Source organism: Nanorana parkeri, unplaced genomic scaffold, assembly GCF_000935625.1.
Source record: "Nanorana parkeri isolate BGI_ZX_2015 unplaced genomic scaffold, ASM93562v1 scaffold10, whole genome shotgun sequence".
Taxonomy (NCBI): domain Eukaryota; kingdom Metazoa; phylum Chordata; class Amphibia; order Anura; family Dicroglossidae; genus Nanorana; species Nanorana parkeri.
In genome coordinates, this window is record NW_017306278.1 from 249,368 (window position 1) to 261,274 (window position 11,907).

The following is an 11,907-nucleotide window of genomic DNA, read 5'->3' on the forward strand; positions in this document are numbered from 1 at the left end:
CTGTCTATCAGCATTTTCAGGTGCTCCATTCACGTTGAACTACGATCTATTCTGCAAAGCGGAGCAAACACCCTTGTGTGCACCTAGTTCTGAGACCAGGTTGTCACTAGCAGCAATGGTCTCTCACTAATGATTGGAGAGCAATCAGTGTGGCTACAGATCATAGTTACATAGTTACATAGTATTTGAGGTTGAATAAAGACATTAGTCCATCAAGTCCAACCCATTAGGATCTCATTCTAGGAGTACCTGTACCCCTGTATATTACCTGTACCCCTGTATATTACCTGTACCCCTGTATACTATTACCCAATGACTCCCCAATTACAATATCCTCGATTAACTCTGCATTATTAGTGAAAATCATGTGGTCTCCATGACAGCCAATCATAGTTTCCAAGCAAACCTACGAGCTCCAGCTCTACGGCTAGACCGTAGCTGTTACTATGGATTAAAACAAAGATTGTTTCAAAAGTTTCAACTTTTTTGGGGGGATGCTCGAGACAGACCAATTCCCTATTTGGCCTAAAGTTTGTGGGCATCTAACCATTACACCTACAAGTGAGGCCAAAAGTATGTGCACCCCCCCTCCAAATGATGATGTTCAGGTGTCTCCAGTGAAGTGTCCTGATAATATTACAGCACACAAAGGCATTGTAGACAATTGTGCTCTTCCAACCATGTGGTAACCAGTTGGGTCTTCACCATTTTCTTTTTCAGAATGACTGTCCCCTGTGAACAAAGCCAGCTCCATAAAGACATGGAGAGTTTGTGTTGAGCTCTGGCCTCAACCCTACTGAACATCTTTAGGATAAATTGGGACCAGACAGTGAACCAGGTCTTCTCGGCCAACATGGTTTGGTGTGGAGGAACTTGAGTAGCCTGCAAGGAGCCCTGACCTAAACCCTACTGAACACCTTTGGGATTAATTGGAACCAGATCGTGACCCTGGTCTTCTCGTCCAACATGGTTTGAGGAGTTTGCTGTGGAAGATTTCAAGAGGTCTGCACAGAGCCCTGACCTCAACCTTACTGAACACCTTTGGGATGAATTGGGACCAGATCATGTACCAGGTCTTCTTACCCAACATGGTTTGATGAGTTTGGTGTGGAGGAACTTGAGTGAGTCTTGAGTGGCCTGCAAGGAGCCCTAAACTCAACCCTACTGAACACCTTGAAGGATGAACTGAAACACTAAGGGCAAGCTAGGTCTTCTCATCCAGCATCAATGCCTGACCTAAAGTTCGTGCGCCCACAAAGTTTTATTGCTGGTCTTATATCAACAGTGACTTAGCAAGGGCACTAAATGCAATTCCTGACATACGAGTATTACAGAAACCCAACACATCCATTTGTTTAAAAGAGTCCGCTCCACCTCACGCAAGATTGCAACTAGATACAACTAAATACCGACCTGAGGTGTGCCTTGGTCCGAGAGGACAGTAATGCCAATAAGGGGGCATACTCTGAGTGATTGAGTGAGTGTGAAGATTGACTGTATGCCCCTAAGGGCTGGGTGGGAGGGTTATGCTGAAACGATCCGTCCCTCACAATGCTAAGGGTGCTGTTTAAGTAGGGCAGGAGGGCGCGGACTCCTCCCACAAATTCAGGCTAACTTGTTAGCCTTCCCACATATGAGGTATAATCATAAAAAGTATGTAGAGAGAAAGAAGTGTGAAAATTAAACCAAATGCCCTTTCCCAAAAAAAAGCGATGACTCAGAATATGCATTAGCTGGTAATTTGATACAGTTTCCTATTAGAGATCCCCCCTCGCCCCCTCACACAATTGTGACTCTCTTTGCAAGTTAAGTTTCCTTCAAGTCGTTGAAGACATGTGAATGGAGGAGGGAACATATGTACGGGTAATTTGCAAGGCGTTTTGGAAATGTTAATACTGCCAGGCAGAAGGGGTTCTGTTCCAAATTTCCCATCACAGCTCATCAGGCGCACGTTAAATTATCAAAGTGGTAATTAAGCGGTTTAATATGGTTTGCAGCATGTGGAGAGGGGTGCAAGGGTGCAGGCCCGCTCCAGGCTAGCAAATCTCATTCACAGTACAAAAGAAATACAGCTTGGGGAAGGAGGAATGGAGGCTTGTGGAAAAGAAGCAAGATGTTGTGTGGAGATGAGGAGCCGCTGAAGGCAGATAACCAATTAAAGGGCAAACTACTAGGAAAAGCAATCCGTGATTTGTTAAGGAAGGCCAGGAAGCAATGCCGAGGTCAGAAGGTGCGCCCGGGCCAGGAAATAAAAGAACGGGATTCTAACGTCTGCAGTCCTGGAGAAACTCCCAATCGGGTTTCTGGCTTTCAAATGCCTCATCCGCATAATCTGGAATAGGGATGGGTGGGGTGCTGGGGATACCTGTAACATTTCAGAGATTTCTCTCTTCCTGTTCCTGTTCTCTTCCATGTTGAAGAGGAGCTGGGACCCCAAACCTTATCCATACAAGCAGAAGGAAACATTCCAACAGGCCTACTGGTTCCGGAAAGGTGGCTTACATACGCCGAGGCTTTCCTTGAAGGGTACCCGGAAAATAATGCAAAACATAGAAGTATACGCAGAGTAGCAAACCTTAAGATAACAGTCCTCAAGATGTTTACTTGGTCACAATCTGATCCAACGCGTTTCAGGGGCAAAACACCCCCCTAGATCAGTGCTTACATTACAGAAATGTGAACGTTAATGGACTCAATGGAAACCGTTCCAGACAGATCTGTACCAAGTCTGATTACTGTTCTCCTAAGGACTATTAAAGTGCAACTTTTTAGTTTTGGATGGACTGGAGAGGGATTACCCCCCAGTCAAATTTTATTGTGGTCTGTGTGCCCATTAGGGAGATTCATCCTCTGTCCTGGTGACCTTTCTGACTGAAAATCCCAAATTTTAGTCACCAGAACAGGAGTAGATGGGAAATCTTCCAGCGGGGACACTAGTTCTGGTGGCCACCCGGAATTTTCCTCTCTCTTCCTGTTGTCGATATCAGACGGGAAGTGAAGGAAGATCTCCCCAATGGGACACAGATGGCAAAAAAAAGCTGTTGGGGTAAAAACCAGGGTTGTCCCTTTCATGAGGCAGCATGAGGCTGTTGCCCCAGGCGTCATCTCTTTCGGTCTTGTGAGGGACAACAGGCAGAGTGTCATGGCTGCTCTGCTGCACAATGTTTGCAGTGCACCTGCTGCCCCCTTTTTGGCCAGAGCCTCCCAGATTGCCAAGAGCCAGGCGTGGAGAAGTCTAAGGGCCATACACATCTCCCCGTCCAGCTATTAGCCGGCGCCTAGTCCAGGTCCTGGCAACCAGTGATGCCACTGGTTGCCAGGAGCTGGGCAGGACACCTGCTAGAGTGTCCCAGATTGCCAAGCGTTGGGTGGGGTGATGCAGAGCCTTCAGAGGGTGGTATCACCTTTTGGGCACACCCCCCTCAGGTGGCAAAAAGTCTGGGGACACCACTGGATATAACCCTCCCTTGCTCTATCCAAAAACTAAACAAAAAAAAAGATTTTGGTTCAGAACTTCTTTAATGTTCTAATAAAGTCAGCGTTGTATCTTCGGGGAACGAATTAGGGAGAAAGATCTCCAACACGGATGGCAAACATAAAAAACGTCCGGGTTCTGAACGTTCCTCACTCTATCCAAAACTGAAGAGGAGAACAAACTGACTTTTAGATACAAATCAAATTGTTTCGGACGTGGTGACGGAAACCTCTTCCAGCCTTCTGTCGCCTCTTCTAAGGCCTAACTGCATGTATAATGTCATCAAATGAAAACCCTTTCCCATGAAAGATCTCCCATTAAATGGGGTCCCGGAGCCTGGAGCAGTCGGAGGTCTTCTCAGCCCTGCTCTGCCTGGCACGCTGTGCGATACCAGCTTGAGATAGGCCGCCGTGTTTGAAGTGCGGCATCCTTCATCTAGTTAAAGTCTTTTAACCGAGCTAGCAGCACCCGCTGACCCCTGCCTGAAGCGTCCTTCACTCCTGCCGGAGTCAGAACACTGTCGGTGTTCTGCCGGAGCTCTGGGATCCTTCCGTACGGGCTGTCACTCAAAAGGACGGCCGGAGCTCTTCGGGTGAGGCGGTGACAAGACTTTGAAGGTTTCCGGAGATCACAGGGACGGCACAGCGGGTGACGTCGGGTCCCGGACGCAGGTTAGCCGCGCGCATCTTGAGGGGGGAAGGGATTCACTTTTTATGTATAATATATCAGCAGAGGAAAGCGCTCAACGTTCCCGTTAAATCTTCAACCGCCAGCAGCAGGCCGAGACTACAATCCGAGCTTCCCGATTCACCCGACAGGTCTGTTTGTAAGAAAAACAGGCAATACATTCACACAAAAGTCACAAATAATAACCTGTGAACGTTCTTCATGTGTGCGGAATGTTATTCTCATATATTCAAGTTGTCTTTCACAAGGCGAATTTAACATTCATTCAGTAAATCCTGTTTGTGACAATTAGCGATTGTTCGCAAAGCTGAGCGCTCCTGCAAAGCGCTTGTGCCCTGTGAGCCCTGATTGGCTAAAGCCTTGCACCTGACCACACGGCCCAGCACTAAAGAGCCATGATTGGGAAAAGTCATGCGGACTTTGCCCAATCATGGCTCACCTGCCAGATGAAATACAACTGTAAACAGTTGGGCGGGGTTAGCGGTCACCGCTAGCTCCGCCCAAGTGTTTATATGTTGCCGGCATCTGAGAAAATGACATTCCTCAGCAGGTGTTTGTCGCAAGCGTACGGGCCGGCGGTCGTCTTTTTTTTAAAAATTATTATTTTCATATATTTTTTATTGTTTTATTTTGTCGATTCGTCGAGGACAACGCTGGACGCCGTGATTGACCCTGGATTACGTCGGTGGATCCATGTTTTTGTTTTTTTTAAATAAAAGATTTTATCAAAAGTTTGGCCTCGTTTTTTACAATTTTATTTAACCCTTTAGTGAATGGGTACAAGCACCCCCTACTCATTCACAAAAGGGGGGGACTGCATCTAGGTACCCCAATGTGAATAAGCCCCCTGCCCGCACCCCCACAACCAACGCCCCAGGGCTTGTGGGGAAGAGGCCCTTGTCCCCATCGGCACGGGGACAAGGTGCTTTTCCAGGGGCGACCCTGGAAAAGCACCCTTCCAGTGCCTAGGGCACTTTGCCTGGTATCACAGGGAGGAGGGGGCACTCTCTCATCCGTCCCATCCCGTTTCCAGCCCTGCCAGGCCTGTGCTCCGATCAAGGGTCCGGTATGGAATTTTAGAAGGGACCCCATGTTTCCCCCCCATTTTTGGGGGTGGGGTTCCTGCTTAAAATTCCTACCAGACCTTAATGGTCTGGTATGACTTTTGGGGGAACACCGTGCAGTTTTTTTTCTTTCTTTTTTTTGTAAATGGGGTCCCTCCTAACATTCCTACAAGACCTAAAGGTTCTGGTATTGTTTTGGAGGTGGAACAGCACGCTTTTTTTATTACAGAATAGGAGGGTAGCTACAAGTTCTGACATCTGTTAATCAGATGCGCACCAAGTTTTACATCAGGCAGGGACAGAGAGGAAACTGGACAGAACAAATTCAGGAAATAGACCCGGACACCTCATATGCAGGGAGCCCTCTGAAATCTGCTGGGGTGTATCAAACACAATAAGGAACACAGATTACATTTCATGTGTTTCACAGTTGCCGTGTTTACTGGACAGACTTCTTATTTCAACCGATTCATTTCACTTGTTGCCAAAAACTTCTCTTTTTACACCGATCTCCTTTCAAAGTAGGTTTATATGCCACGACATGGCTGGTCGTGACGGTAGCCTGGCGTTGAGTTCATTTTCCTGTCCGTCCTGTGTGTACTAGTCCCAGATGTAAAGTACAAATTATACAAATTATACATAGTTAGGGAACAAAGCCGAGCTCTGCAGCTCTCCACTCCCAGATCGCATTTTACTTGAAGAGGAGAAGCCGGGGGAACATAAGAGGAGCCGAGATCAAACCAAAGATCGCCGTGTGATGTGCGGGGAGCTGATCTGACCGTCTTCTGAGGGATTGTTGGTGCAAAAACAGGGAACCGTCCTGCTACAAAGGACAAAGTATTAAAGGGACACTGAACTCCGGAGGTAAATCTTAAAAATACATTCAAGTCCCTGAACTCTGAACAACAATGTATCTTATTTGTGTATCACTCGGCTGCAGATCCTCCAATCATCTCTGACACTGTCCTTCCTTCTGGAGGGGGGCTACGTCTGGTCCCCATGGTCCCTGTGTGTGTTGTAGTCACCGCTCCAAGCTCGCTCCCGGGATGGACTACAGTCTCATGTTTAGTTTACTCTTTGTATTGAGATTGTAGTCCATCCCGGGAGCGAGCTTGCAGCGGTGACTACTTTACATCACACACAGGGACCAGACATAGCCCCCCCTCCAGAAGGAAGGACAGTGTCAGAGATGATTGGAGGATCTACAGCCGACTGATACACAAACAAGATACAATGTTGTTAGTAGTTCAGGGACTTGAATGTATTTTTAACTCCTGAGTTTAGTATCACTAAGGCCAGGTTCATAATAGGGCGATCCGTCACTACGCAGCAATTCGTGCACGAAATCACGTAGATGGCCGTCGCTCTGGCGCTAATGGCCCCCCAGTCGTGTCAGGCAGATCATGCGGTTTCTTTACCACCAATGCAATTGCTCACGATCGCAGTTAAAAAAATAGGTACTTATATATATATATATATATATACTGTATATAACACGATTGAAATCAATGAACCCGCGCAGCAATCGCTGTGTGCAATTGTGCAAGATCATTGCTATAGCAGATGGTCAGAGACGGAACACGTACTACAGGAGATGGTCATAGACTGCAGATATACTACAGGAGGTGGTCAGAGACTGCAGATATACTGCAGGAGGTGGTCATAGACTGCAGATATACTACAGGAGGTGGTCAGAGACTGCAGATATACTACTGGAGGTGGTCAAAGACTCCAGATATAACACAGGAGATAATCAGAGACTGCAGATATTGTACAGGAGATGATTGGAGACTAAGGAAATTTTTAATGAGACTTATACAATCCTCCCACATTTGGGCCCATACAGCACCCTTACAAACACATCACATGTAAGATCTATTATAAAAGGTCAGAGAAAAATAAATACATAAGATGTACGAAATAGCCTTAGATGTTGGGGTCAGACACTCCGCAGACCTGCCCGCTGTGTGTAGAATAATGAATGCACATACAGGCAGAGCTATGCAGGGTATATACTGTATACTGCTTGTGACGGACCCCAGTACTCAGGATGAGTATGTCCGCCACTGTATTCTTCCTTGCTGAGGAGATATTGCAAGCTGAAGATCTTTAGCTCTCAGTTTCCCCAGTCACTGGTCGAGACACAAGTGTAGGGTGAAACAAACTCTGATTTATTGAGCAACTGCACAAACCTTTATACAGCAAGTGATGAGATCAGATTATAATCCCATCACATCCACCCTCCCATCCCAGACAATCGGTCTGCTCAACACCACAGGGTTTCCCCTGCGAACAAGCTCCAGACAGCCATAGCAGGAGCCTGGCCAGAATGTCATTGTTCTGAGCTCCTTCAGAGTACAATGGGTGCTGATGGTGCCGATAGTCTTTTCATAACCAGGTCACACAGGATAAAGCACTTAAACATAAAACAACACCAATACACATTTAACTTATAAACTCATCACCATGCCGTCAGACTGCTACATAAAACACCCGATGACTGGACAGAGATACAAATATAATGGCCGTTAATACAGTTCACATTGATGTGCATGGAGCCCTCTGGATGAAGTTCGGCTTCAATCAATAAATAAGGTCCTCACGTGTAGATGGTGTTCAGCAGGTGAGGTCTCTCCAGATGCCGACAGGCTGTATCACTATTATGAAGTCACACCTAATTGGGCAGATGTATTCCCTTAAATAAACCCATTTATCTTCCCACAAAAGCTCTGTAGCATAAGCAAAGCTGCCGGGATATCGCAGCCATATGGAGCCGACGGAACAGGTGACTGCGCGAACGGCACGGCCGACACAGGACGATGGAGGAGTCCGCTGTCACCAGAAGAGAAGAATGGGGCCCTGAGGTGACTGGAGTTGATGGGGGGAACTGGGGGACTGACAGGGGGGTCTCCGTTGCAATGGAATTTAAAGCTGCAGTCCATATAAATATATATTGTGGCTTTTTTCTATTTTCCGTCCAGATTTGTGCACCGATTTAGCATGAAACAGTTCCAATCATTTGCCTCTGACCTGAAACCCGGACACAACACATACAGGACTCAAAACCCAGACTGTCCGGCTGAATCCCGGACAAGTGCCAACCCTATGGCTGAGCTGGTCACAAAGAGATCTTTGTGATCTCTCCTCCAGCTCAATTAATGAAAACACAGTGTCCGCTGTTGTGTTTCCAGTGTTGCACTCGGGGTGAATAGGGTGTGCCTAGGCACACCCGACACACCCTGTGAGCACGCCTATGGTAGGACCATGGTCAGCCTGTCTCCATTCTCTGAGCTTCAGAGTCATCCTCAGTAAATAATTTTAAAGGATAACTATGAGGTGAGTGATTTTCACTCACCTCATAGTTCTAGCCGACCTGTGACAATGAGACCGTCACAGGTCCGCTCAGTAGATCGGTAGGTGAGCGAACACATAGCGGCGTTCGCTCACCTCTCGATCCTGTCACGGCTCTCTGCCGTGACAGGGGAGGGGCTGGATTCCCCCCTCCCCACTCCGCCAGCGCTGACTGGTGGAACGGACGGGGGAGGGGGCGGGTACAGCTGGCTCTGCTTCTAGATAGGCAGAGCCAGCTGTCAGTCACGCAGCTGGGCGGATCCCGGCACAATTGTCGGGATCTGCTTCAGCGTCTCAGTATACCGCGAGCTACAGCTTGCGGTATACTGAGCCTAGGGTGACGGGGTGTCCTCCCGTTACCCTAAGGAGAACTATGGGGAAAAGCCTTAACCCCATAGTTCTCCTTTAAAATACAAAGTATAAATCTTTTATAAGTGAACACAATTGTAACAATGTAACAAAGAAAATCCACATTTTCACATGAAGCTGGTAACAGGTCCTCTTTAATCTGACTGATAATCGGCCTGCTGAGCTGAAAGCCTCGTCCACTGTCCGCTATCATCAGGATTCCGCTCCACCTTGGCCCATCAATTCTGCTCATGGAAAAACTCCGCCAGCGCCGCAGAAAACAATTGCAATGAAACTGCCAGGTGACCCGTGAAAGGACTACAGACCCCGAACACCTCTCTGGGGGGAGGAAGAGAGGGAGATTTCATCAGTGTCATTGACTCCCATCAGGAAGACGACTGCAGAGAGCGATGGCAAAGACAGGGATCAGCACCCTCCGTACACCGGGTGACATTTTAAAGGTCTGACCATGTAACAGAGGGGTTGTGACCAACAAGCTTAGAGGGAAAACTCGCAGTTCCCTTAAACCCTGATACAATACATATGCCTGCTGCACAAGCCACAGTGGGAAAATTGTCACAATTGGCAGGAATGTGAATATTCTTTAAAGGTTAAGTCTTAGGAGGTATTCCCCTCCCCCATTTTTGGACTTGTTTAGTCTGAGTTTAACTGTTCAAGTTTAGTGTCAAAGGCCAGAGCCCCAACGAAGCTTTGAAGGTCCCATCAACGGCTTGACCTCACATGCTGTCTTTTAGCCTCTAAATGTGCACAACAGCATCACAAAATCACCATGCCGTTGGCCACATTCCCTTAACAAGGAGGACCTGTTATACAAGTCCGTTATGTGCACTCAGGAGCTGGTAGAGAGTGGGAAGTAAGGCAGTGGACATCGAGGAGGTCTTGTTAGACTCCAGGAGGCTTCTGACCCCTCATTCTCAAGCTAGACTCAAAGTTAAGCCGAATAAGGTGGTACTATGAATCCTTTGCCATGTATTATAATTGATGTTTAAAAGGAAGCAAAGAGAGTGCATTCTCCTAAAATTTGGGATCGTATGCTTTTAGAAGATCCTACAAGGTGCCCCAGTGATGTGACCCTCGTCTAGATGAGCCCGTCTGAAGCTGGGGTATAAGTCAAGTACTTATTACATTTTCCTTTCGATGATTTTTGAATGGCTCTCACCTCCCATTTCTGAAATCAGGTATGGCAATAGATATGGCAACAGATTTGCATCTCAGCCTTATACAGCACCTATAGGACGTATATATTCAGGTCTTGAAGGATACCAGGGATTCCCTTATGCAATCCTGCAAAGCGCAGAACAAACAACACTTATTATGTTCTGATCAGGATTCCTGCAGCTGCCTTACAGAAGTAATTAACAATAGATGGCAATTGTACAGGGCTCTGGTATCAGTTCCCGCAATACATGTCAGCATCGCCCTCGCACAAAGTCAATAACGATAAATATAAATCTCTCTGGAATAAAACTGCACTGTATAAAAGTACGGATTGTAGTTTTTTGTCTCTTTACAGGTTTTGCATCAAAGAAGACCTATAACAAAAGGAGTTAAAGGCCAAAAAATAAAATAAAAAGCAGAAAAAAAAGAGAAAAAGGAAGAAAAAAAAATAGCACTACATGGCCAAAGGTTGGAGGACACCTGACCATGACCATCAGATCTCTACAAGCCTGTTGGGACATCACATTCCAAAACCATAGGCATTTATGTAGAGTTGCCCCACCCTGTGCAGCTATAGCAGACTCCACTCCACTGCAAAGACTTTCCATGAGATTTTAGAGGGTCTGTGGAAATTTGTGCAGATTGGTGAAGTCAGGTACTGATGTTGGAGGAAAACACCTGGGCTGCAATCAAACGATTGAAAATCCCAAAGGTGTTCCGTAAGGTCGTGTTCAGGGATTTCTGCAGACCACTCAATTTCCTCCTCATCAAACCATGCTGGACAAAAAGACTTGGCTCACAATTTAGTTCCAATTCATCCCCAAGGTGTTCAGTAGGGTTGACGTTGGGGCACTATGTACGCCTTGCAAGTTACTCCACACCAAACTCATCAAACCATGTTGGACAAGAAGACTTGGCTCACAATTTAGTTCCAATTCATCCCCAAGTTGTTTAGTAAGGTTGACGTTGGAGCAAGTTCCTCCACACCAAACTCATCAAACCATGTTGGGCAAGACAACCTAGCTCACAATCTGGTTCCAGTTCAGTAGGGTTGAGGTCAGGGCTCTGTGCTGGACACAATTCATCCACAAGGTGTTCAGTAGGGTTGACGTTGGGGCACTATGTACGCCTTGCAAGTTACTCCACACCAAACTCATCAAACCATGTTGGACAAGAAGACTTGGCTCACAATTTAGTTCCAATTAATTCCAAAGTTGTTTAGTAAGGTTGACGTTGGGGCAAGTTACCCCACACCAAACTCATCAAACCATGTTAGATGAAAAGACCTGGTTCACAATCTGGTTCCAATTCATCCCCAAGAGTTTTCAGTAGGGTTGAGGTCAGCACTCCGTGCAGACCTCTGGAGATCCTCCACACCAAACTCATCAAACCATATTGTATAAGAAGATCTGGCTCACAATCTGGTTCCAGTTCATCCCTTAGGGTGTTCAGTAAGGCTGAGGTCAGGGCTCTGTGCAGGACACTCAAGTTCCTCCATACCAAACTCATCAGACCATTTTGGATGAGAAGACCTGGCTCACAACTTGTGTTCCAACTCATCCCAAAGGCATTCAGCAGAGTTAAGGTCAGGGCTCTGTGCAGGATACTCGAGTTTGTGCACACCATGTCTTCATGGAGCTGGCTTTGTACTCAGGGGGCCGTCATGGTGGAACAGAAAAGGGTCTTCAACTGTCACCATAAGGCTTAAGAGCACAGCTGTGTAAAATGTCTTTGTATGCTGTAGTATTACCAGTTCCCTTCACTGAAAACACCTGAGCTCAATCATTTATGCGAAGGGGGGGG

General features: G+C 46.8%; 1 protein-coding gene across 1 annotated transcript in view; it reads right to left on the reverse strand.

Annotated features, from left to right (window-relative positions):
* The window catches only part of NELL1 (neural EGFL like 1), a 326,301-nt gene that overhangs the window by 211,985 nt on the left and 102,409 nt on the right, over nucleotides 1-11,907 (reverse strand). The gene's annotated exons all lie outside the window — the stretch shown is intronic.